Source organism: Chiloscyllium plagiosum, chromosome 18 (genome assembly GCF_004010195.1).
Source record: "Chiloscyllium plagiosum isolate BGI_BamShark_2017 chromosome 18, ASM401019v2, whole genome shotgun sequence".
Taxonomy (NCBI): domain Eukaryota; kingdom Metazoa; phylum Chordata; class Chondrichthyes; order Orectolobiformes; family Hemiscylliidae; genus Chiloscyllium; species Chiloscyllium plagiosum.
This window is the reverse complement of record NC_057727.1, coordinates 1,882,128-1,910,085: the sequence shown is the minus strand read 5'-3', so window position 1 is coordinate 1,910,085 and position 27,958 is coordinate 1,882,128. Positions and strand designations below refer to the sequence as shown.

Here is a 27,958-nt window from a genome sequence, read left to right as displayed (position 1 = left end):
TTTATAGGTGGCGGAAGTGACAGAGGATGATGCGATGTATATAGAGGTTGGTAGGTAAACTCTCTCCCAGCTTTATTCAGAAGTCTAATAACAGCAGGAAAGAAGCTGTTCTTGAAACTGTTTGTAGATGTGTACAAACTGTTATATTCCCTGCTTGATGGAAGAGGGTGAAGGGACTATAATTGGGGTGGGAGGGGTCTGTGATGATGTTGGCTGCTTCCCCGAGGCAGTGGGAAGTGTAGATGGAGTCAGTGGGTGGAAGGCTAGTTTGTGTGATGGACTGGGCTGTGTTCACAACTCTCTGTAGTTTCTTACAGTTTTGTGCAGAGCAGTAACGGGATAGGAGAAGCTAGGATTGTTTACCTTGGAGCAAAAGAGGTTGGGGAGTGATGGGATGGGGGGAAGGCTTGAAGTTTTCAAAGTTACAAAGATTTTTCTCACGTCGATAAGGAGAAAGTGTATCCAGTGGCGGGAGGGACACAGAAATAAATGAATTGACCAAAGAACCAGTGAGGAGGTGAGAAGTTGTTTGAAGCAGCATTGTGTTGTGATTGGGAATGCACCTCTGGTAAGGGCAGTGGAGACAGATTCTGTCATAGCGTACACAGGAGAATTGGGCCAATAGTTGATAAAGAAATGCTTGCAGGAGCGCGGGGGTAGGAGCAGCAAAGAACAGTACAGGAGAAATGGGCCAAATGGTCTCCTTTGCACTATGATTCTGTGACAAGTGAATGCCATTGGAAAGGGAAACTTGAGAATATTGTTGCTTTGGAAATGTTGTCAGGTTTAGTTGTGTTCAGACTCAAGTCTCAAGCCTTATGAAGCCTGTTCCTTTGCAGTGTTCAACAGAGGATTGAGTGGGCTGCCCCAGGCACCAGGAGGAATGGGAGATGGTGGTGTGTGATGGAGATAACGGGGATCGGTACAGATATGGAAATAAACATATTGTCAGCTGATGTAAAGTCATAGGCAGGAGAACGAGGAAACAAATACAGCAGTGGCTAGCAAACTGTTTTAATTTCCTGTTTAAATAGGTCAGCGTTGATGTAGCCTGTATCTCACTGAGGTACGTCTGGAGCTGATTGAATTCCTCAGTTTGTTTCCAGCCTGGCTGCCAACCAGTTTTTCTTTGATTGAAAGACAAATGCTGCACCCGCAAGTAACAGCTGCATCGGCAGAGTTCCTCTCAAGGGCACAGCCTGCAGGGGCCAGGCACACTGTTAACGGATGGATTTATCCTGTTCAAAGTGCTTCGAGAGAGGGAGTATCTGTGCGTTGGGCAGAAGGGGTTATTGAGGCTGGACAGGCTGCGGCACCTTGCCATACAAACCCGGAGACACAGGTAGAGAGTCTGCTGTCAAAAGTAATCTGGAATAGAAACACCAGAAGCAGGAACAGGAATAGACTTGGCGAAACATCTGAGGTGACATTCCACAATTCTATGAAGGAAGGATTCACGTTAATTAATTCACTTCTTTGCTTTCAGCTGTTGTAGCTGGCAGCCATGGTCCAAAGGGCAGTGCTTTCTTACTCGCTCTCACCTTGGCATCAGGAGCGTTCGAGTTCAGCATGTACTCCAGAAACCTGACTCCAAAATATAGGCAACATTCCAGGGTGGTATGGAGGGAGTGCTGCACTGTCACATAGTCAGTGCTGAGGGAATGCAACACTGTCAGAGGACCAGTACTGAGGGAGTGCTGCACTGTCGGAGGGTCAGTACTGAGGGAGTGACGCACTGTCAGAGCGTCAGTGCTGAGGGAGTGCAGCACTGTCGGAGGGTCAGTACTGAGGGAGTGACGCACTGTCAGAGGGTCAGAGCTGAGGGAGTGCTGCACTGTCGGAGGATCAGTACTGAGAGAGCGCCGCACTATCAGAGGGTCAGTGCTTAGGGAGTGCTGCACTGTCGGGAGGTCAGTGCTGAGGGAGTGCCACACTGTCGGAAGGTTGGTGCTGAGGGAGTGCCACACAGTTGGAGGGTCAGTGCTGAGGGAGTGTCACCCTGTCAGAGGGTCAGTGCTGAGGGAGTGCCATACTGTTGGACGATCAGTGCTGAAGGAGTGCTGAACTATCGGAGGGTCAGTGCTGAGAGAGTGCCGCACTGTCAGAGGGTCAGTGCTTAGGGAGTGCTGCGCCGTTGAACGGTCAATGCTGAGGGAATGCCGCACTATCCACTGGTCAGTACTGAGGAGTGCTGCAGGGAGTGCTGCACTGTCGGAGGGTCAGTGCTGTGGGAGTGCCACACTGTCGGAAGGTTGGTGCTGAGGGAGTGCCACACTGTTGGAGGGTCAGTGCTGAGAGAGTGACGCACTGTCCGAGGGTCAGTGCTGAGGTAGTGCCGCACTGTAGGAGGGTCAGTGCTGAGGGAGTGCCATCCTGTCAGAGGGTAAATGCTGAAGGAGTGCCACATTGTTGGAGGGTCAGTGCTGAGGGAGCGCCGCACCGTCGGAGGGTCAGTGCTGAGGGATTGCCGCACTGTTGGAGGGTCAGTGCTGAGGGAGCGCCGCACCGTCGGAGGGTCAGTGCTGAGGGATTGCCGCACTGTTGGAGGGTCAGTGCTGAGGGAGCGCCGCACCGTCGGAGGGTCAGTGCTGAGGGATTGCCGCACTGTTGGAGGGTCAGTGCTGAGGGAGCGCCGCACCGTCGGAGGGTCAGTGCTGAGGGATTGCCGCACTGTTGGAGGGTCAGTGCTGAGGGAGCGCCGCACCGTCGGAGGGTCAGTGCTGAGGGATTGCCGCACTGTTGGAGGGTCAGTGCTGAGGGAGCGCCGCACCGTCGGAGGGTCAGTGCTGAGGGATTGCCGCACTGTTGGAGGGTCAGTGCTGAGGGAGCGCCGCACCGTCGGAGGGTCAGTGCTGAGGGATTGCCGCACTGTTGGAGGGTCAGTGCTGAGGGAGCGCCGCACCGTCGGAGGGTCAGTGCTGAGGGATTGCCGCACTGTTGGAGGGTCAGTGCTGAGGGAGCGCCGCACTATCAGAGGGTCAGTGCTTAGGGAGTGCTGCACTGTCAGAGGATCAGTGCTGAGGGAGTGCTGCACTGTCGGAAGGTTGGTGCTGAGGCAGTGCCACACAGTTGGAGGGTCAGTGCTGAGAGAGTGCCGCACTTTCGGAGGGTCAGTACTGAGGGAGTGCCACCCTGTCAGAGGGTCAGTGCTGAGGGAGTGCCATACTGTTGGACGGTCAGTGCTGAAGGAGTGCTGAACTATCGGAGGGTCAGTGCTGAGAGAGTGCCGCACTGTCAGAGGGTCAGTGCTTAGGGAGTGCTGCGCCGTTGGACGGTCAATGCTGAGAGAATGCCGCACTATCCACTGGTCAGTACTGAGGAGTGCTGCACTGTTGGAGGGTCAGTGCTGTGGGAGTGCCGCACTGTCGGAGGGTCAATGCTGAGGGAGTGCCACACTGTCAGAGGGTCAGTGCTTAGGGAGTTCTACACTGTTGGAGGGTCAGTGCTGAGGGAGTGCCACACTGTCAGAAGGTTGGTGCTGAGGGAGTGCCGCACTGTCGGAGAGTCAGTGCTGAGGGAGTGCCACACTGTCAGACGGTCAGTACTGAGGGAGTGTCGCATTGTTGGAAGGTCAGTGCTGAGGGAGTGCCACACTGTCAGAGGGTCAATTCTGAAGGAGTGCCACACTGTCAGAGTGTAAGTGCTGAGGGAGTGCCGCACTGTCAGAGGGTCAGTACTGAGGGAGTTCTGCACTGTCAGAGGGTCAGTTCTCAGGGAGTGCCATACTGTTGGACGGTCAGTGCTGAAGGAGTGCCGCACTGTCAGAGGGTCATTGCTTAGGGAGTGCTGCGCCGTTGGACAGTCAATGCTGAGGGAGTGCAGTACTGTCCAATGGTCAGTATGACGGAGTGCTGCACTGTTGGAGGGTCAGTGCTGAGGGAGTGCTGCACTGTTGGAGGGTCAGTACTGAGGGAGTGCTGCACTGTCAGAGGGTCATTACTGAGGGAGTGCCATACTGTTGGATGGTCAGTGCTGAAGGAGTGCCGTACTGTCAGAAAGTCATTGCTTAGGGCGTGCCATACTGTTGGATGGTCAGTGCTGAGGGAGTGCCGCACTGTCCAATGGTCAGTGCTGAGGGAGTGCTGCACTGTCGGAGGGTCAGTGCTGTGGGAGTGCCACACTGTCGGAAGGTTGGTGCTGAGGGAGTGCCACACTGTTGGAGGGTCAGTGCTGAGGGAGTGACGCACTGTCCGAGGGTCAGTGCTGAGGGAGTGCCGCACTGTTGGAGGGTCAGTGCTGAGGGATTGCCACCCTGTCAGAGGGTAAATGCTGAAGGAGTGCCACATTGTTGGAGGGTCAGTGCTGAGGGAGCGCCGCACCGTCGGAGGGTCAGTGCTGAGGGATTGCCGCACTGTCGGAGGGTCAGTGCTGAGGGCCTGTCGCACTGTTGGAAGGTTGGTGCTGAAGGAGTGCCACACTGTTGGAGGGTCAGTGCTGAGGGAGTGATGCACTGTCAGAGGGTCAGTGCTGAGGGAGTGCCGCACTGTCGGAGGGTCAGTGCTGAGGGAGTGCCGCACTGTTGGAAGGTCAGTGCTGAGGGAGTGTCGCACTGTCGAAGGGTCAGTGAGGGTGAGGGAGTGCCACACTGTCAGAGGGTCAGTGCTGAGGGAGTGTCGCACTGTTGGAAGGTCAGTGCTGAGGGAGTGTCGCACTGTCAAAGGGTCAGTACTGAGGGAGTGTCATACTGTTGGAGGGTCAGTGCTGAGGGAGTGCCACACTGTCAGAGGGTCAGTGCTGAGGGAGCGTCGCACTGTTGGAAGGTCAGTGCTGAGGGAGTGTTGCACTATCGGAGGGTCAGTGCTGAGGGAGTGCCACACTGTGAGAGGGTCAGTGCTGAGGGTGTGCCACACTGTCGGAGGGTCAGTGCTGAGGGAGTGCTGCACTGTCAGAGGGTCAGTGCTGAGAGAACGCTGCACTGTTAGAGGGTCAGTGCTGATGGAGTGCCGCACTGTCGGAGGGTCAATGCTGAGGGAGTGCCGCATTGTCGGAGAATCAGTTCTGAGGGAGTGGGCACTGTCAGAGGGTCAGTGCTGAGGGAGTGCCGCACTGTCGGAGGGTCAGTGCTGAGGGAGTGCTGCACTGTCGGAGGGTCAGTGCTGAGGGAGTGCCGCACTGTCGGAGGGTCAGTGCTGAGGGAGTGCTGCACTGTCGGAGGGTCAGTGCTGAGGGAGTGCCGCACTGTCGGAGGGTCAGTGCTGAGGGAGTGCTGCACTGTCGGAGGGTCAGTACATTTTTCGATCTGTCACATTTTAGATGAAGCCTCAAGCTGAAGTCCCACTCTCTTTCCCTGTGTGTTTAAGTTCCCACACTCATTATTTGGATTGGAATAGTGTCCTGGGTAGGTAATTATCCCTCAGCTAATATCAATAAAGTGCGTCAATTTTCTTGTCAGTATTTGTGATACTTTGTCATATGCACCAATGTAGGTCTGTAACAAAACAGAAATGTTAACATCCACAACTATCATGTTATTCATGGTTTGGAGGAGCCAGTGTTGGACTGGGGTGGACAATATTAAAAATCACACACCCGGTTATAGTCCAATATAATTGGAAGCACTAGCTTTCGGAGCGCCGCTCCTTCATCTCCCAGGTTGATGTCAAAAACTCTTCGCATTAACTTAAAGAATCTATCTTTGTTTCTCTGGCTAATATTTGTGGGATCTTGCTGTACGTATATTAACTGAGAATTCTGATGCACTTTGAGATGTCCTGAGGACACGAAAGGTGCTCTTGAAATGCAATACAAAGTGAGAGGGCCTTGCACTGGCTTCTTTCTTCAATATCCATTTGCCAAGCTCTCTCTACACTGTCCCCGTCAAACACTCCCAGGAGAGGAACAGAACAGGGTTAGATACAGAGTAAAGCTCCTTCTACACTGTCCCTCATCAAACACTCCCAGGACAGGGACAGCACGGGGTTAGATACAGACTAAAGCTCCCTCTACACTGTCCCCCATCAAACATTCCCAGGACAAGGACAGCACAGGGTTAGATACAGAGTAAAGCTCACTCTACACTGACCCCCATCTAACACTCCTAGTCAGGTATAGCACGGGGTTAGATAAAGTATAAAGCTTCCTCTACACTGTCCTCCCATCAAATACTCCCAGGAGAGGAACAGCACGGGGTTAGATACAGAGTAAAGTTCCTCTACACTGTTCCCATAAAACGCTCCCAGGACAGGGACAGTACAGGGTTAGATACAGAAGTAAAGCTCCCTCTACACTGTCCCCATCAATCATTCCCAGGACATGGACAGCACAGGGCTAGATACAGAGTAAAGCTCACTCTACATTGTCCCCATCAATCACTCCCAGGACTGGGACAGCACGGGGCTAGATACAGAGTAAAGCTCACTCTACAGTGTTTCCCATCAAACACTCCCAGAACTGGGACAGCACAGGGTTAGATACAGAGTAAAGTCCCCTCTACACTGTCCCCTATCAAACACTCCCAGAATAGGGACAGCACAGGGTTAGATACAGAGTAAAGCTCCCTCTACACTGTCCCCCATCAAACACTCCCAGGACAGGGACAGCACAGGGTTAGATACAGAGTAAAGCTCCCTCTACACTGTCCCCATCAATCATTCCCAGGACAGGGACAGCACAGGGTTAGATACAGAGTAAAGCTCATTCGACACTGACCCCCATCTAACATTCCTAGTCAGGGACAGCACGGGGTTAGATAAAGTGTAAAGCTCACTCTACACTGTCCCCATCAAACACTCCCAGGAGAGGAACAGCACAGGGTTAGATACAGAGTAAAGTTCCCTCTACACTGTTCCCATAAAACACTGTTCCTCCAAACGAAAGGAGGAGCCATGGGCACCCGCATGGGCCCCAGCTATGCCTGCCTCTTCGTAGGATATGTGGAACAATCCATCTTCCGCAACTACACTGGCCCCACCCCCCACCTTTTCCTCCGCTACATCGATGACTGTATCGGCGCCGCCTCGTGCTCCTTTAGGGTGGGGGGGGAAACTTAGGGACTTAAGGTGCAACTTTTCACACAGAGGGTGATGTGTGTATGGAATGAGCTGCCAGAGGAAGTGGCAGAGGCTGGCACAATGACAACATTTAAAAGGCATTTGGATGGGTGTATGAATAGGAAGGGTTTGGAGGGATATGGGCCAAGTGCTTGCAAATGGGACGAGATTAGGTTAGGATATCTGGTTGGCACGGACAAGTTGGACCGAAGGGTCTGTTACCGTGCCATACAGCTCTATGACCCTATGACTCTACCCAGAAAGTGGCGCTAATCCAGAAATCCCTGTCTCAAGGAGCTGTTGAAGGAAATCACACAGGTAACTTTCTGCGGGGAGCTACATTAGTAGATGAGGGAGAAAATTATATTAATAGGGTGGGATTAAAGAGAAATTTACAGCTTGGAAGGAAACCATTTGACCCTTTTGGCTCTGTGCTAGCTGACAGGCAATTTAGCCTAATCCCATTCCTCCTGGTTTGTGGAAAAATATCCAAGTCCTTTTGAAACATGGGGAAGATTTCTGCCTCGGCTACTCTTTCTGTCAGTGAGGTCCATTTCCAACCTCCCCCACCTCCAGCATCATCCAGGTGAGAAAAAACAATTCTCGGAAATCTCCAAAGATTCATGGAGTCACACGGCACGGAAACACCCCCTTCCCTCCAACCAGTCCATGCCGACCATAATCCCAGACTAAACTAGTCCCACCTGTCTGCTCCTGGCCCATATCCTTCCAACCACAAGGGATGAACTCGGATTTCACCAGTTTCCTCATTTCCCCTCCTCCCAGCCTGTCTCAGTCAAATCCATCAAATTCAGCACCGCCTTCCTAACCTGAGATCTTCTTCCCGACCTCTCCGCCCCCACCCCAGTCTGACCTTTCACCCTCACCTTGACCTCTTTCCACCTATCACATTTCCGACGCCCCTCCCCCAAGTCCCTCCTCCCTACCTTTTATCTTAGCCTGCTGGACAAACTTTCCCCATTCCTGAAGAAGGGCTTATGCCCGAAACGTCGATTCTCCTGTTCCCTGGATGCTGCCTGACCTGCTGCGCTTTTCCAGCAACACATTTCCAGCTCCCATAAAACACTCCCAGGACAGGGACAGCACAGGGTTAGATACAGAAGTAAAGCTCTCTCTACATTGTCCCCAACAATCACTCCCAGGACAGGGACAGCACGGGGCTAGATACAGAGTGAAGCTCACTCTACAGTGTCCCCCATCAAACACTCCCAGAACTGGGACAGCACAGGGTTAGATACAGAGTAAAGTCCCGTCTACACTGTCCCCCATCAAACACTCCCAGGACAGGGACAATACAGGGTTAGATACAGAGTAAAGCTCCCTCTACACTGTTCCCATCAATCACTCCCAGGACATGGACAGTACGGGGTTAGATACAGAGTAAAGCTTACTCTATACTGTCCCCCATCAATCACTCCCAGGACAGGGACAGCACGGGGTTAGATACAGAGTAAAGCTTACTCTATACTGTCCCCCATCAATCACTCCCAAGGACAAGGACAACATGGGGTTAGATACAGAATTAAACCCTGCCTAAATGCATCCTTCAAGCAAAACGGGTACGGCACTGGGTATAAAGGGAGTCAGGAGTACGTGTAGCTGTCTGGCTGTGGGCAGTAAGATAGTGGAATGTTTATGAAGCAGTAATATATAGCACTTGAGGACAAGTTTACGCAATCTGATCTTGTAATTTAATTCTGATCCACACATGGTTCTTTGCTGATATTAATGAACATCTCAGTTTCCAACTCACGTTTATTAATTAATGTGAGCTAAGGTCAAATATGAGTAAAGTCCCACTGCTATTTTCTGTTTTACAGAAGCTTACACAGCTCAATTTGTCATGGAAGATTACAGAAATCATAAAGAACTTTGAACGATCAGAACTCAAGTGATCCTCCCAGTCCAAAGCTGAAGAGGTGCTACTTTGCTGAAAGAGGCACATCTTTCATGTGAAACATGAAACCGCAGTTCCATTTGTTCTCCCAGATGGAGATCAAACATCCCTTGGCATTAATGTAAAGAATCTATCTATGTTTCTCTGGTTAATATTTATCCCTCAGGCTAAATCACAACAGATTATCCAGTCATTTCCCTGACCACTGTTTGTGGGATCTTGCTGTACATATATTAACTGAGGGTTCTGATACATTTTGAAATGTCCTAAGGACATGAAAGGTTCTATTCAAATGCAATAAAAAGTCAGACGGCCTTGTACTGGCTGCTTTCTCCAATATCCGCTGAGTTTCATGAGTAGGCAATTCAGCCCTTCAAGTTAATTCCAACATTTAATGAGATCATGCTGATCTGTGGCCTAACTCAATACACCTGCCTTTGGCCCATATCCCTTTGCTTAACAAAATAAAATCTGTATCAGATTTAAAATTAACAACTGATGCAGCATCCCCTGCTGTTTGTGGAAGAGAGTTTCAAACCTCTCCCAACCTTAGTGTGTGGAAGTGCTTCCTAACATCTCTCCTGAATGGTCAGACAACACCCCTAGATCTACAACCCCATGCAATGGAAATAGTTATCTTTATCTATCCTATCTTTTTCTGTTAATATCTTGAAGTCTTTGATCAGATCACCCTTTAACCTTCTAAATCCTAGAGAAAACAGGCCTAATTTGTATAATCTCTCTCCTCAAAACTTAAACATTACAGACCAGGTATCATTCTTGTAAACCTACCTGGTACTCCCTCCAAGGCCATCAAATCCTTTCTGAGGTTACCACATTTCATTTTTGAAAATTAATGTTTGGAATCATCAGCTTATCCTCCCAGCCCCCTGAAGCGTGGAGAAGCTGGGGAGAAGGGAGCTGCTACAGCAGCAGTTTCCCACCACTGGGGATCTAACTGTTTCTGGGTAGGGCTGAGTATGTCAATCCCACAGAGACCAAGGTAACAAGAGGCGAAACAAGGTGATAACAAATGATTTAAGATTTGAACAGCATGTTGCATTATTTACCATATTAAGAGTTTTCTTTGAAGAGGAAAGGTTTGGAGGTGACGTGTTGATTTGTGCTGTACATTACCAAAGGTTTAAATTGTTTATTGACATCGTGGAGAGACCAATTTCCAAGATAGGGAATAGCTTCCAAAATAGAATCTATACATGAAGCTGAACAAGTCAATGCACCTGTCGACAGTGTGGTGAATATAGCTGATGATTGGGTGTTTTAGCTCAGTTGGTTAACATGGTTTGTGATCCAGAGTAACAGCAACGGTCTGGGTTCCGTTCCTATGCCAGCTGAGGTTACCATGAAGACCCCACCTTCTCAGCCTCATCCCTCGGTTGAGAGCGGTGACCCTCTAGTTAAGCTTACCACCAGTTGCCTTTCTATGACAGGGTGGTCCTCTGGGAGTAGGGTCACTTTACCTTCAGGGCTTGGATCGCTATGATGCAAAGTGATGTCAACAGCATGGGTTCAATTCTTTTCCTGACTGTGGTTAGCGTGAAGGAACCTCCTTTTCCCTTACCCAAGGTGTGGTGGCCCTCAATTTAAAACCATGACCAATTGTCCCCCTCCCTCTGTTTCATGCAAGAGCAGGGCTATGGTGGCTTAATATTTTATTGCTTAAAAAATCATATTCTGACAAAGCTCGCAATTATCTGGACAATTAAAAAAAGAATTTCATTACAAAGTAAATTTGCTAAATGAGTGGAGAGACCTGATTGGTTGGTAAGTGGACACTGATTGTTGATTTTCCCTTTCCATTGGTATTCTTGCATATTGGGGAGAAAGTGAGGTCTGCAGATGCTGGAGATCAGAGCTGGAAATGTGTTGCTGGAAAAGCGCAGCAGGTCAGGCAGCATCCAGGGAACAGGAGAATCGACGTTTCGGGCATAAGCCCTTCTTCAGGAATGGGGCTTATGCCCGAAACGTCCTGAAGAAGGGCTTATGCCCGAAACGTCAATTCTCCTGTTCCCTGGATGCTGCCTGACCTGCTGCGCTTTTCCAGCAACACATTTCCAATTCTTGCATATTGTCCTAATGAGTACGAGATGAATAATTTCAAGAAAATGTGTACTTTTCCAGCAATAATCCATGGAGGGGCAGGGAATGAAAAGGGGAGAGGCTGGATTCAGTGCAATCTGATGAGGTCAGCTGTTTTTTACTTAAGGGGCAGTGTTTCCCCAAACCCCCACCCATCCGACCCATATCTGCCACCCCCTCACCACATTCTAAGCCCACGAGGCCAATGGACACTGTCTCCCCATGGCCCCATGCCTCCCACAGTCCAATCAAAACTGTCCTGACAGGTTTTTACCTCATCCCCACCCTGTCCCCTTCAGGGGTCTACAGTTCTGCTTCCCTCCGTATGTTTTATTGAATGGTGTGACTTTAGGGGACCTCCATGTCAAACCTCCCTGAAGGTCCTCAGATTGCTTCAGCAGGAGCCTCCTGCCTTAGTTTGGAAGCTTTCTTCCAGAAGACTGCTGATCAGATCTCAATGATGGCAGATGTGATCTCGTTATTCCCCATCCTGTTCTATCATCAAGGTCTCGTAGCCCCCAATACCCCCTTTGTGGACATCCAGCTCTAAGGGAACATTTCTCGGCCAGCTCCCAGGAGGGAATTCCTAAGTGCTACAGGGTTATATCAAAGGTTCAAGAGAGAGAGAGAGAGAGACAGGACATACAGACAGAAAATGAGAGTCAGAGAGAGAGCCATAGAGGGAGCAAGGAATAGATGAAAGATTAAATTAAATTCCCTACAGTGTGAAAACAGGCCCTTCAGCCCAACAAGTCCACACCGACCCTCTGAAGAGTAACCTACCCCACTCTGACTAATGCACCTAACACTAGGGGTAATTTAGCACGGCCAATTCACCTGACCTGCACATCTTTGGACTGTGGGAGGAAACCAGGGCACCCAGAGGAAACCCACACAGACACAGGAGAATGTGCAAACTCTATACAGACAGTTACCTAAGGCTGGAATCAAACCTGGGTCCCTGTACTGTGAGGCAGCAGTGCTAACCACTGAGCCACCGTGCCACCCCAACTTTAGGGAATAGAAGGAATAAAAATGAAACACTGAATACGAGATGAGCAAACAGAGACTGACAGAAAAATAGTTAGAATAGCGTATAGACTTGGAGAAAAATAGATTATAAAACAGAGATGGACTTACAGACAGAGACAAAGAGAAAAGAGAGACAGGGTTGGAAATGAGACTACGTAGAACTGACAAGGTAAAATGAGCAAGGACAGGGACAGTCAGACTGAAACAGGAGAGCATCTTACTGCGTTGAATCTAATTATTAAAATGGTGACAGAAAAATAATCAGTCTGAGTTTGGAAAATCTGCAGAACCTGGTGTCATGTACTCCAAGTGAGTAAAGGCTATTTTAGGGCAACTGATGTTGGAAATTTGAGATGCCTTCGTCATAATCTTCCAGAGCCCTCTATTCAGAAATTATGTCAGAAAAGGCCACTCAACAATTTAAGATGGAAAGGGAGCTAGCAGGAAAGACCTATCAGCTGAGCATCAGTGATGGAAAATTTATCTCTTATCCGACAGTGAGCATTCAGAGAGGAGCTTTTTTTTAATGTCTCCCTAACCTGGTTGATTTATTTAAAGCAGTCAGTGGCCTTCTGGATTGAGTTGTTGGAGAGGCTATTGTAGGAGGAGGGACTTGGTTTTGACAGGATCTTCTGTGGGTAAATTCACATGGTACCAACCCTTCTTGTAAGACTAGCCCACGGGACTCATTAGTGTAAAGTGGCGATGGATTAGTCACTAATATACCTTTAGCAGAAGAAGCTTGAATAACAAGATGTAGATTATTACATAATAGTCAGATTTACATTAGATTATGGCTGGTAAAATATGTCAGTACTGGTTAAGAGACAATGTTTCCTAAGAGAGAGTAACTGGGTTTCTGTTACCTCCAGAAAGTAGGATTGACTGACAACATGTCACTGGGAGGAGCTACTCCAAAGCTTCCCAATTAACCCTTTCAGCCAGCTGGCATACACAATTGATAGGAGTGTATTGATGGGTGTCACCAGTACAGTGTATTAACTGAAACACTGGAGTAGGTTCTGCACAGGAAAATCAGAGCCATGGACCTTAAAATATAGGAGCTGATATAGGCCATTCAGCCCTTCTGGTATGTTATACCATTCAGTGTGATTCATAGATTTAGATTTCTTACTGTCATGTGTACTCAAGTACAGGATTACAGTGAAAAGTGTATAATGGCGCCATCTTAGGTACAAACGTACCTAGGTCCCAAATCCTCAGGTACGAAGTAGTAAACAGAGAAAAACAAAGTTAAAAGTTAAGCATTACAGACCATCATAGTGTTAGCAGAAAAAGAAAGAATTGAAGCAGTCGTTAACATTGAAGTCCTCCTTGATATTAACGAGAAAAGGAGAGAAAGTTAAACATTCAACAGTCTTTCTGGGCTCCAATCTCTTTCACTTAGCTCGCTCTCTAAGACACCTCAGCTGCCTACCATCTAAACATCGCCAGATACTGGGGGACCTCCCTCACCGCTCACTCTTCCCGTGTTGGTCTCATCTCCGAAAGACAAAGTCCAAACTCTGGACCCATTGAAGCTGCTGCTGTATCCAATCCCCTCCCTCTGCTTCCGGAACATTCCCAAGCAGGACCCCCTCACAACCTCCGATCACTGGGTATGCAGAATACTCCCGGGCAGGACCCATCACAGATGCCTTAACAAAGAAAACGACTTGGAAGATAAATGGAAAAAAACTAAGAAAAGCAAACGGACGTCAATGAGCTCAGGAGCTTGAGCACACCACTGTTACTCTGCTGCCATCTTGACTTAGACAATCTGATAATCCTCAACTCCACTTTCCTGACCTTTCTCCAAAATTTATGAATCCATTACTGATTAAACATCTGTCTGTCTCAGCCTTGAACAGACCGAATGACCCAGCCCCGACAGCCCTTTGTGGTAAGGAATTCCACTGATTCACTCCCCTCTGAGGGAAAAAGGTCCCCCTCCTCTCTGTCTTCAATGGGAGACCCCCTTACTCTAATGATGCCATCTGGTCCTAGATTCTCCCACACAGGGAAACAATCTCTCCACATCTCCCACTGGCAAACCCTTTAAGAATCTTGTATATTTCAAGATTCTTTTAAATTCCAGTGAGGTGGCCCAACCTACTCAACCTCTCCTGATGCAACAACCACCTGATGAAGGAGCGGCGCTCTGAAAGCTAGTGTGCTTCCAATTAAACCTGTTGGACTATAACCTGGTGTTGTGTGATTTTTAACCTCTCCTCATAAGACAGTCCCTCCATACCTGTAACCATGATTAACCTTGATGAATAATCACTCTGTATCTCTCTTTCTACACTTCCTCTTTTCTCTTTTTTGTCTCCATCACCGGGTTGATGGTCTGAATGGCCTCCTCCTGGATGATATCATTCTTGGAGACTGCCTCCAATGTCAATCTACCTTTCCTTAAATAGGTAATATAAAACATTATATTCACTGTATTCCAGTTGTGTGGTCTGGCTAGTAAAAGGCAAAATACTGCACATGGTGGAAATCTGAAACGAATATTCAGCAGATTTTGGCAGCATCTCAGGAGAGAGAACCTGAGCTAACATTTTGACTCTGCTTCAAAACTTGACCAGATCTGCTGAGTTTCTCCAGCATTCTCTGTGTTAGTTGTGATCTGGCTAGTGCCCTGTTTAGTTTTAGCAAGACCTCTATTTTGATAGTCCATTCCCTTTGAAACAAAGACCAGCATTCTATTTGACTTTTCTATTAACCACTGAATTCAGATGCTGGCTTTTTGTGATTCATGCGCAAGAACCCCAAATCCCTCTGTTCTGTAGCTTTCTGTCTTTCCCCATTTAAATAATATTCAGCTTCTCTGTTCTTCCTGCCAAAGTGCATCACCTCATATTTTTCAATATTATATTCCATCTACCAAACTTTTGCCCAGTTTTTTTTTGATAGATTCATTATGACCATGGCTGAACATCCAGTTCAATTAACTGTTCCTGTTTTCCTCTATATCCTTTGACCCCTTTAGCCCCAAAGTGCTACATTCAACTCCTTCTTAACATCTTGCAATGTTTGATCTTCACTGATTTCACCATTCTCTGAGTGAAGAAATTTCTCCTTATCTCAGTCCGAAATGGTTTGCCCAATATCCTGAGACTGTGACTCCTGGTTCTGAATTCTCTTATCAATAGAAACATCATTCCTGCATCTACCCTGTCTAGTGCTGTTGGAATTTAATAGGTCTCTCTGAGACTCTTCCCCCCGCCCCCCAATTAATTTTTCTATACTCCAGTGAGTATAATCCTATTGAGTTGTAAGGAGATCATAAGACACTGAGGTGTAATCTTACAGAGGTCTAGAAAATCATAAGAGGCAAAGATAAGGTTATTAGCCAGCGGCTTTTCTCCATGGCGGGTGGAGTCTAAAACCACAGGGCACAGGTTTAAAGTGAGAGGGGAGAAAGGACAATTGTTTCACACAGAGGGTGGTGAGTGCAACAGGCTGCCAGAGGTAGTGGTGGACGTGAGTACAATTTTGACATTTAAAGAATATTTAGACAGGCACATGGGATATAGAGGGATAGGGACCAGACGCAGGCAAATGGGACTAGTTTAATTGTGAAAGCTGGGTGGCATGGGTGAGTTGGGCCGAAGGACCTGTTTCCATGCTGTAGACCTCTACGACTGTACGATTCTAACTAATTCAATCTCTCCTCATACTCAGCCCCGCTATCCCAGGAATCAGTCTGCACTCCCTGTATAGCAAGAAATTTCTTCCTCAGGTGTGGGGTCCAAAACTGCAGACAATGCTCCAGGTGTGGCCTCACCAACACCCTGCAGAATTGCTGCAGGTCATCTTTGTTCCTGTACTGTAATCCTCTCACTATGAAGGCCAATATACCACTCAAATGGATAATTCGTGAGAATACCAGTATGAAGCAAAAATTACATTTATGCTGAATGAGAAGGTAATCCTGGTGAATGGACTTTGACTGGTGGGTTTGTTTTACATTTATATTCTTGTGAATTGTCCTGATGAGTACTAAATTAAAAACACCTGATGAAGGAGCGTCGCTCCGAAAGCTAGTACTTCCAATTAAACCTGTTGGACTATAACCTGGTGTTGTGTGATTTTTAACTTTGTACACCCCAGTCCAACACCGGCATCTCCACATCATAAATTAAAACCTTTGACAAAATGAGTGTCTTCTCAGAAATACTCGAATACTCCTCAAGAAGGCACAGGCTGGTGTTGGAAACCTCATCAAGAGAATAATATTCAAAACATTAAGGACATGTTGATGTCCAAAAACATCTTAGCATGCTACAATCATAGAATCTCTACAGTATGGAGACAGGCCATTCAGCCCATCCCAACCTCCCAAAGAGCATCCCACCCATCCCTGTAACCCTGCATTTCCGATGGCTACCTATTCTACACATCCCTGGACACAACTTAGCATGGCCAATCCACCTAACCTACACATCTTTGGAGGGAGGAAACCGGAGCACCCAGAGGAAATTGTCCATGATGAGCATTTTCAAATGCAGAAACAACACAGGCTGCAATTGAGAAGGAAGCTCTCTGGACTCAGCAGTTCCTGTAGTTTCCTACATTGGACCAGGATGGTAGCAGCAACCTTCGTGTCCTGAGCTATACCTCACACAGTGCAGTGAGCTGGGCACTGCTCACACTGCAATACTGACCTTGGCAGGGGAACAGATCCACCAGCATGATGCTGGATCAAAAGGGGTTAGATCATTGGGAGAAATCACTGATAACGATTGTAATGCCTGTGGTTTAGAAGATTTGGTTTTATTGTTTAGCACATTAGAACACAATCGATCGGTTTCTTGTTCTAGGGGCAAAGAAGGCAAGAGCCTTCAAATTCGAATCAGATCAGGAAGCAGCCGTTCACATAGGGGGCTGGAAATCTGAAACATCGAGACTCCAAGCATGATATTGTCCAGGAAGGGGCCATTCAGACTATCAACTCCGTGACAGAGACAGAAAAGAGAAAAGACGAAGTGTTGAGAGAGAGAGACAGGTACAAAGAGTGATTATTCATTAAAGGTTAATCCTTACTTTGCATGAAATTTGTATCGAGTGTACTTCCAATTCCATTTGTTGGGAGATGTGATGAGTCATTCAACAATTCCTCTCCTCCAAATACCTTTGTTTCCTGTAGCTGAAAGCCAAGATGCAAATTTCGCTCCCCACACCCCAGATCAAAGATGTGAATGGGTAGGCAGGTGGGAGGCAGAGGGGGTGAAACAGACTTGGGGGTGGGGAGGAGGAGGGGTTGTGACACAGTTAAATTGAACAATTACTCACCTACACAGATATCTTCAACTGAGTGGTCATTGCTAGCACAATCCTGGAACCGGGTGAAGATGACAGTGACGCGGAACGGGAACTGACCAAGGCCATTTACAGAAATGTGACTTCTCTGGGCAAGACTGGACAAGTGGGAGCAACAAGGGGCTAACATTTGATACTTGGTTAAACCCACGGCCACCTCTATCTAGAAGGACAAGGGCAGCAGATACATGGGAACACCACTCTCTGCAAGTTCACCTCCAAACCACTCACCATCCTGACTTGGAAATATATCGCCATTCCTTCAGTGTCGCTGGGTCAGAATCCTGGGAATTCCATCCCTAAGGGCGTCGTGGGTCTACCTACGGTACATGGACCTCCACACATATCATCTATTGCATCCTCTGCACCCGATGTGGCCGCCATTCCTTCAGTGTCGCTGGGTCAGAATCCTGGGAATTCCATCCCTAAGGGCGTCGTGGGTCTACCTACGGTACATGGACTGCAGCGGGTCAAGAAAGCAGTTCACCCCCACCTTCTCAAGGGGCAACTAGGGACGGGCAATAAATACTGGCCCAACCATTGAACATAGAATGCTACAGCGCAGTACAGGCCCTTCGGCCCTCGATGTTGCTTCGACCTATGAAATTAATCTGATGCCCATCTAACCTACACTGTTCCATTATTATCAATATGTATGTCTAATGCCCATTTAAATATCCTTAATGTCGGCATGTCTACTACTGATGCAGATAGACCATTCCACGCCCTTACTACTGTCTGAGTGAGTGAAGAAACTACCCCTAATATCTGTCCTAAATCTATCATCTCTCAATTTAAAGCTATGTCCCCTCATGTTAGCCTTCACCATCCGAGGAAAAAGGCTCTCACTGTCCACCCTATCTAACCCTCTGATTATCTTATACGTATCGATTCAGTCACCTCTCAACCTTCTTCTCTCCAATGAAAACAGCCTCAGTTCCTCATTTTCTCCTCGTAAGACCTTCCCTCCATACCAAGTAAAATCCTGGCAAATCTCCTCTGAACCCTTTCCAAAGCTTCCACATCCTTCCTATAATGCGGTGACCAGAACTGCACACAATACTCCAGGTGTGGCCTTACCCATGTCTTGTACAGCTGAAGTATGACCTTGTGGCTCTAAAACTCAATCCCCTACCAATAAACGCCAACCATATGCCGTCTTAACAACCCTATCAACCAAGGTGGCAACTTTCAGGGATTTATGCACCTGGACACGGAGATCTCTCTGTTCATCTACACTGTCAAGAATTTTACCATTAGCCCAGTACTCTGCATTCCTGTTATTTCTTCCTCACACATTTCTGCATTAAACTCCATTTGCCACCTCTCAGCCCAGCTCTGCATCTTACCTATGTCCCTCTGTGACCCACAACATCCTTCGGCACTAGCCACAACTCTGCCTACTTTAGTATCATCCACAAATTTACTAACCCATCCTTGTACGGACACCTCCTGATCATATATAAAAATAAAAAAACGTCAGTGGCCCCAAAGTTGATCCTTGCGGCACACCATAGGTAATTGAACATTTCCTATCATCCACCACCCTCTGTCTTCTTTCAGCCAGCCAATTTCTGATCCAAACCGCTAAATCACCCTCAATCCCCAAACTCCCTATTTTGTGCAATAGTCTACAGTGTTGAACTTTATCAGATGCCTTACTGAAGTCCATATACACCACATCAACTGCTCTACCCTCATCCACCTGTTTTCTCACCTTCTCAAAGAACTCAATAAGGTTTGTGAGGCACGACCTACACTTCACAAAACCGTGTTGACTATCCCTCATCACATTATTCCTTTCCAGGTTGATTATAAATCCTATCTCTTATAGCCTTTTCCAACACCTTACCCACAGCCAAAGTAAGGCTCATTGGTCTATCATTACCAGGATTGTCCGACTCCCCTTCTTAAACAAGGGAACAACATTTGCTATCCTCCAGTCTCCTGGCACTACTCCTCCCTGGCTTCCCAGAGAATCCGAGGATAAATCCCATCCGGCCCAGGAGTCTTATCTATTTTCAGATCTTCCAAAATTGCTAAAACCTCCTCTTTCTCAACCTCAATCCCATCTAATCTTGTAGCCTGTATCTCCGTATTCTCACTAACATTGCCCTTTTCCAATGTGAATACTGAAAAAAAGTATTCATTAAGCGCCTCTCCTATGTCTTCAGATTCCACACACAACTTTCCACTACTATGTTTGATTGGCCCTAATCTGACTCGAGTCATTCTTTTATTCCTGTTGTACCTATAGAAGGCCTTAGGGTTTTCCTTGATCCTATCCGCCAACAACTTCTCATGTCCCCTCCTGGCTCTTCTTAGTCCTCTCTTTAGATCTTTTCTGGCTAACTTAAAACTCTCAAGGCCCCTAACTGAGCCTTCACGCCTCATCCTCACATAAGCTTTCCTCTTCTTCTTGACAACCAGTGGCACCCACATCTCCCAAGAGAATTCAAAGAAAGGAAACTGTTGTATCTTTACTTCCAGAAGGCATTTGAAAAGTGCTACACAAAAAACTGTAAGGCCATAAGACATAGGAGTGGAAGCAAGGCCATTCAGCCCATCGAGTCCACTCCGCCATTTAATCATGACTGATGGGTGTTTCAACTCCATTTACCCACACTCTTCCCGTAGCCCTTAATTCCTTGCGAGATCAAGAATTTATCAATCTCTGCCTTGAAAATGTTTAACGTCCCGGCCTCCACTGCGCTTCGTGGCAATGAATTCCACAGGCCCACCACTCTCTGGTTGAAGAAGTGTCTCCTCATTTCTGTTCTAAATTGACCCCCTCTAATTCTAAGGCTGTACCCAAGTCTCCCCACCTAACGGAAACAATTTCCCAGCGTCCACCCTTTCTAAGCCATGCATTATCTTGGAAGTTTCTATTAGATCTCCCCTCAACCTTCTAAATTCTAATGAATACAATCCCAGGATCCTCAGCCGTTCCTCGTATGTTAGACCTACCATTCCAGGGATCATCCCTGTGACTCTCCGCTCGACACTTTCCAGTGCCAGTTTGTCCTTCCTGAAGTGTGGGGCCCAAAATTGGACACAGTACTCCAAATGGGGGCCTAACCAGAGCTTTATAAAGTCTCAGTAGCACATCGCTGCTTTTATATTCCAACCCTCTTGAGATAAATAACAACATTACATTTGCTTTCTTAACCATGGACTCAACCTGCAAGTTAACCTTTAGAGAATCCTGGACTAGCACTCCCAGATCCCTTTGTATTTTGGCTTTATGAATTTTCTCACTGTTTCGAAAATAGTCCGTGTTTGTATTCTTTTTTCCAAAGTGCAACACCTTGCATTTGCTCACATTGAATTCCATCAGCCATTTCAAGGACCACTCTCCTAAACTGTCTAAATCTTTCTGCAGTCTCCCCACCTCCTCAGTATTACCTGCCTGTCCACCTGTGTATCATTCACCAGACTGCCCCCAGTCCCTTCGTCCAGATCATTAATATATAAAGTGAACAGCTGTGGCCCCATCACTGAACCCTGCAGGAACCACTTGTCACAAGCTGCCATTCCGAAAGAGAACCATTTATCCAAACTCTCTGCCTTCTGTCAGACAGACAATCCCTAATCCGGGCCAGTAGCTCACCTCGAACACCATGGGCCCTCACCTTACTCAGCAGCCTCCCGTGAGGCACCTTATCAAAGGCCTTTAGGAAGTCTAGGTAGATAACATCCACTGGGTTTCCCTGGTCTAACCTACTTGTTACCTCTTCAAAGAATTCTAACAGGTTTGTCAGGCACGACCTCCCCTTACTAAATCTATGCTGACTTGTTCTAATCCGACCTGCACTTCCAAGAATTTAGAAATCTCATTCTTAACGATGGATTCTAGAATTTTACCAACAACCGAGGTTAGGCTAATTGGCCTATAATTTTCCATCTTTTGTCTTGGTCCTTTCTTGAACAAGGGGGTTACAACAGCGATCTTCCAATCATCTGGGACTTTCCCTGACTCCAGTGACTTTTGAAAAATCACAATCAATGCCTCCGCTATTTCCTCAGCCACCTCCCTCAGAACTCTATGGTGTAGCCCATCCAGGCCAGGAGATTTATCAATTTTTAGACTTTTAGCTTTTCTAGATCTTTCTCTTTTGTAACAGCTACCATAATCAACTCTGTCCCCTGACTCTCCTTAATTGTTGGGATATTACTCATGACTTCCAATGTGAAGACTGACATAAAGTATTTATTAAGTTCTCCTGCTATTTTCTTATCTCCCAGCACTAGCCTTCCTGCATCAATTTGGAGTGGCCCACTTTCTACTTTTGCCTCTCGTTTGTTTCTTATGTATTGAAAGAACCTTTTATTATCATTTCTAATATTACTGGCTAGCTTACCTTCATATTTGATCCTCTCCTTCTGTATTTCTCTCTTTGTTATCCTCTGTTTGTTTTTGTAGCCTTCTCAATCTTCTGATTTCCCAGTGCTCTTGGCCACTTTATAGGCTCTCTCTTTGTCTTTGATACATTTCCTGACTTCTTTTGGCAGCCATAACTATCTAATCCCTCCCTGGATAATCTTTCTTTTCTTTGGGATGAACCTCTGTACTGTGTCCTCAATTACACCCAGAAATTCCTGCCATTGTTGCTCTACTGTCTTCCCCACTAGGCTCTGCTTCCAGTCGATTTTCGTCAGCTCCTCTCTCATGTCCCTGTAATTATCTTTATTTAACTGTACACTATTACATTCGATTTTGCCTTCTCTCTTTCAAACTGCAGACTGAACTCTACCATATTATGATCACTGCCTCCAAAGTGTTCCTTTACTTTAAGATCTTTTAGAAAGTCTGACTCATTACATAGTACTAAGTCCAGAATAGCCTGCTCCCTTGCAGGCTCCATCACAAGCTGTTCCAAAAAGCCATCCTGTAAGCATTCCATGAATTCCCTTTCTTTGGATCCACCGGCAACATTATTCACCCAGTCCACCTGCATATTGAAGTTCCCCAAGATCACTGTGACCTTGCTTTTCTGACATGCCCTATCTAATTCCTGGTACATCTTGCGTCCCTTCCTGGTCCTGACCATTGCTGGGAGGTCTGTACATAACTCCCATTATGGTTTTTTTGCCTTTGTGGTTCCTCAACTCCACCCACATAGACTCTACATCCCGACGACATTCAGTGGCATAGATTTAATCTCATTCTTAACTAACAAGGCAGTCCTGCCCCCTCTGCCCACCTCCCTCTCTTTTCGATAAGTTGTAAATCCTTGGATGTTTAACTGCCAGTCCTGAACCTCCTGTAACCATGTCTCTGTGAAACCTACCACATCATAATCATTCACGATGATTTGTGCCGTTAATTCATCTGCTTTGTTATGAATACTACGAACATTTAGATAAAGCTAATTTTTGTATCATCATGATTTCCAACATAGTGTCATAGAACGGAAACAGACCCTTCGGTCCAACCCGTCAAAGCTGACCAGATATCCCAACCCAATCTAGTCCCACTTGCCAGCACCCGGCCCATATCCCTCCAAACCCTTCCTATTCATATACCCATCCAAATGCTCCTTAAATTCTGCAATTGTACCAGCCTCCACCACTTCCTCTGGCAGCTCATTCCATACACCTCCAACCCTGGCAACATCCTTATAAATCTTTTCTGAACCCTTTCAAGTTTCACAACATCTTTCTGATAGGAAGAAGACCCGAATTGCACACAATATTCCAACAGTGGTCTAATCATCTAAGTTATCATTCCTGTTTTGCTTCATTCCGAGCTTGCCTTGAACTTAAACGCTAAAAGGTTAATACACAAGGTGGGGGTTCACATGGGGTTGGGCTAATCTATTAGCTTAGATAGAGGGTTAGCTAACCAACAGAATGTGAAGGAGCCAGTGTGGGACTGGGGTGGACAAAGTCGAAAATCACATGGCACTGGGTAATAGTCCAACACGACTATGTTGGAAATCATGTGTGATTTTTGACTTTAACCAGTAGAAAGCAGAGAGGATAAATGAGGATTTTTTTTCTGGTTGGCAATATATAACTAGTGGTGTAGTGCAGGGTTAAATCCTCAACATTTACAATCTATATTAATGACCTGGATGCAGGGATAGCAAGTGTTATAGCCAAGGTTGCAGATTACACTAAAGGAAATGGGAAAGTAAGTTGTAATGAAGAAATAGTGAATTTATTAATGAATATGGATAGGTTAGGCAGATGGACCACAATGTGGGAGATGATATTTAAAGTCGCTAAGTGTAACGTTATCCATTTTAGACAGAGGAATAGAAAGACAACTTATTATCTAAACAGAGAGAAATGTCAGAGGGATGTCTGGACGTCCTTGAGCATAAGTTGCAGAAAACTATTTTCCAGGTGCAACAGGTAAAAAGGAACACGAATGGAATTCTGACATTTACAGATAAAGGAATGTAGAGTCATAGCAATGTACAGCACAGAAACAGACCCTTCACTCCAACCTGTCCATACCGACCAGATATCCTAACCTAATCTAGTCCCATATGCCAGCTCTTGGCCCATATCCCCCTAACCTATTCCTATTCATACACCCATCCAGATGTCTTTTAAATGTTGTAATTGTACCAACCTCCATCACATCCTCTGGCAGCTTGCTCCTTACATGCACCACCCTCTGCGTGAAATAGTTGCCCCTTATGTCCTTTTTAAATCTTTCCCCTCTCACCTTAAACCTCTGCCCCCTAGTTTTGGATCACCCCTACCCTGAGAAAAAGACCTGGTCTATTTATCCTATCCGAGCCTGTGATAATTTTATAGACTCCTATAAGGTCACCCCTCAGCCTCCGATATTCCAGGGAAAACAGCCCCAGCCTATTCAGCCTTTCTGTTTCGCTCAAACCCCTAAAAGTAGGGAAGTGTTGCAATAATTGTATAAGGCATTAGTGAGACCACACCTGGAGTACTGTGCACAGTGGTGATCCCTTTATTTGAGGAAGAGTGTAGTTGAGTTGGAGGCAGTTCAGAGGAGGGTCACTAGGTTGATCCCAGGGATGAGGGGTTTGTCTGATGAAGAGAAATTGAGCAGTTTAGGACGATACTCCCTGGAGTTTAGAAAAATGAGAGGAGATCTAATTGAGGTCTATAAGCTTCTAAAGGGGACTGACACAGTAGATGTAGAGAGGATGGTTCCTCATGTGGGACAATCTGGAATGAGCCTGCCAGCCTATAGTTATTGATTATCAGCCTGTAGTTATTGATTATCGGCCTGTAGTTATTGATTATCAGCCTTTAGTTATTGATTATCGGCCTGTAGTCATTGATATTCAGCCTGTAGTTATTGATTATCAGTCTGTAGTTATTGATTATTGGCCTGTAGTTATTGATAATCAGCCTGTAGTTATTGATTATCGGCCTGTATTTATTGATAATCAGCCTGTAGTTATTGATAATCAGCCTGTAGTTATTGATTATCGGTCTATAATTATTGATTATCATCCAGGAGTTATTGATTATCAGCCTGTATTTATTGATTATCAGCTTGTAGTTATTGATTATCGGTCTGTATTTAGTCTCCCCCTGTATTGAAAGGACAGGTATTGTCCATGCTGTGTTTGCTGGAGAAGATGTTGTGAAAGGGATCTCTTGTGGCACAGTTGTAGCGTCCCTATCCCTGGACCAAGAGGCCAGGTTGAATTCCCACCTACTCCAGAGATGTGTAATAACATCTCTGAACAGGTTGATTAGAAACTAGGTTAATAACAAAAAGAAAGAAAGTGCAGTGGGAAGGGGCTGATTGAGGAGTGGGCAATGCGGTGGTGACCTTAACAATGTTCTTTCCACTTGGCCAGAAGATTTCAATGTCTCACCCCTCTTCTTACCTATGTCATTGGTACCAATCTGTACCATGGCCTCTGCCTTATCATGATCCCCCCTTCAGCATGCTCTGCAGCCATTCAATGACATCCCAGACCCTAGCACCAGGGAAGCAACATACCATCCAGGAGTTATGTTGATGCTCACAGCTGTGCCTATCTGTTCCCCTGACTATCGAATCCCCTGTTACTATGTGCCTTCCTCTTCCCCGCCCCGCCCACCTCCTGTATAGACAGGCTGCTCATGGTGCTAGAAGCCTGACCATGTTGGTACTCCTGGAGGAACAAGCACCCTCATTCATTCTTGGGATGTGGGCATTGTTGACCATTTATTACCCATCCCGACCTGTGTAAATGAACTTCCTCCTTGAACAGTCACAATTATGACTGGCAGCAGATTTGATACAACTGAGAGTCTTCACTCAAGCACTTCAGACAACAGTTCAGAGGCAACCACATTGATGTGAGGACAGGAGTCACATAGAATACAGAGTGGGTAAGGACCATAGGCTCCTTCCCTAACGGGACATTAGTAAACCAGTTGGGTTTTAATTTTTTTTTTCACCAGGTATGGGCATCGTTGGCAAGGCCAGCATTTTTTGCCCATCCCTAGTTTTCCTTGAACTGAGTGGCTTGCCATTCAGTAGTCAACCAGGTTAGATCAGTTGGCTAGATGGCTGATTTGTGATACTAGAGTGATGCCAACAGCATGGGTTCAATTCCTGCACTGGTTGAGATTACTATAGAGGAATCTCCATCTCAACCTCTTCCCCTCCTTTGCCTGAGGTATGGTAACCCTCAGGTTAGACTGTCACAACCTCCAATGAGAGAGCAAGCTGCTGGGACTCCAGTGACATTATCTTACATTGCCCATTGCCGTGGGTCTGGAGTCACGTGTAGACCATACCGGGTACGGACAGCAGATTTCCCTCCCTAAAGGACAGTAGTGACCCAGATGGGGTTTTCCAACAATCAAACGTAGGTACACCCCCTGCATGTTGCCATGGACACTCTTGATTACTTGTCCATCATCTGTTTTATCAAAATCTATTTCCAGTTATTTTCAATAAAAATTGAATTCCAGGTGTTAAGCTGTCTCCAGTGGGAGAACCTGAAAACACATTGTCCAGGATCATTGGTGCAAGGATCCAGTTGATCCCCTACACCTGCTTTACCCTATCCCTATCCCTGTCCTTTTCCCTATCCCTGTCCCTATCCCTATCCCTAACCCTTTCGCTATTCCTATCCTTTTCCCTAATCACAGTCCCTATCCCTTTCCCTATCCCTTTCCCTAACCCCAGTCGCTATCCCTATCCCTATCCTTATCCCTATCCGTATCCCTGTCCCTGCCCCTACGCCAGCCATTACTCTGGCCCGGTAATTGAGTCTGTAACAATTTTCCGTGTTTGTCAAATGAACCGTTGACTGACAGACTGCATTCCAAGAAAGTTGGAAGTATGAAAGCCTCAGGCTGGTCGTCACAGATGGGCTGTCCCAGAGCAAAGCAGTAATCCATACCTCCTCCGGGAGTATTTCAAATTCCATTCTGGTTAGAGTCGTTAGCTCCAACCTTCTAATGATTCCCCCAAGGAATACCATCCAGCATATTGCACATGTCAGTATTTGGCAGGTCAACTGTTTCAGAATCTTACATTTAAATTGCACTAATAACAACTCTAGAGTCATTATATCTGACAGGAATCCTTATTAAACAACTTTTGGACACTGAGTCATGTGACAGGACACTCAGTCACATGACAGGACACTGAGAGGACATAAGGAAAAGGTGAACTATCCAAGAGGCAGGTTTTAAGGAATGTGTTAAAGGATTAAAGAGAAAGTTGGAGTTTAGGGAAGGAATTCCAGAACTCTGGGCCCAGGTAGTGAGGAGGAAGGGTAAAGTGGCCATAATCTTGGCAGACCATAAGGCTGATCTCTGACTAAACAAAGTGAGAGACGGCTGGCAGTGGTTAAACCTGAGAGTCACTACGCCTCAGGCAAGGGGAGAGTTGGAGAAGGAGAGTCCTTCATGGAAACCATGGGGAAGCTTAAGAGAAATCAAAGGAGCTCACAGTCCACAAAAGGCTGAAAGATTGAGAAAAAAACAGCAATAGACCAGTTGGATTTTAACAACAATCCATCAGTTTGATGGCCACTTTCACCGAGTTTGGCTTTTTCCTTACTTTCTGACTGATTGCAATTTTAAATTCAAACTTTTGGGGATCTTTTCTTTTTCCCAAGCTTCTAGATCACTGGATCCAGTAACATAATTACAGCACCTTCCACCTGACCCATGGACCAATGGTATCTCCAACTGACTGATGTGTCAGTCTCAGCCCCTCTTTCTCTCACGATCTGTGACTGCTTTGACCTGGAAATGTTCCTGTGAAGGACTTTGGGATACCTTGGAATATGGATGTGAATATAGAACCCAGCTGAACAGGATGGACTCCAATTATATGCCAAAAATAATTGATCCTTAATTACGCCCTAAAGTGGCTGAACAAGCCACTCAGTATAAAACTGCTAAAAGAATTCAAGTCAACTACAAAAACAGAGATTGCTGGAAAAGCTCAGTAGGTCTGGCAGCATCTGTGGAGAGGAATTAGAGTTAATGTTTCAGGTCGAATTACCCTTCCTCAGGAAGGGACATTCTGGGGAAGATCAATTGATCGCAAAAAATGCATCATTCGCCGACATTTCCGCCACCTCCAAACGGACCCCACCACCAGGGATATACTTTCCTCCCCACCCTTTCCACCTTC

The 27,958-nt window shown here is 46.5% G+C and overlaps 1 protein-coding gene and 1 long non-coding RNA gene across 2 annotated transcripts in view; one reads left to right on the top strand and one right to left on the bottom strand.

Moving 5' to 3' along the window:
* Positions 1 to 27,958, bottom strand: part of lsm3 (LSM3 homolog, U6 small nuclear RNA and mRNA degradation associated) — a 266,968-nt gene that overhangs the window by 112,992 nt on the left and 126,018 nt on the right. The window lies entirely within an intron of this gene.
* Positions 260 to 27,958, top strand: LOC122558787. Its single transcript, XR_006314251.1, has 3 exons — positions 260 to 1,342; positions 16,869 to 17,053; positions 27,435 to 27,958. It is a non-coding gene; the product is annotated as an uncharacterized LOC122558787 (long non-coding RNA).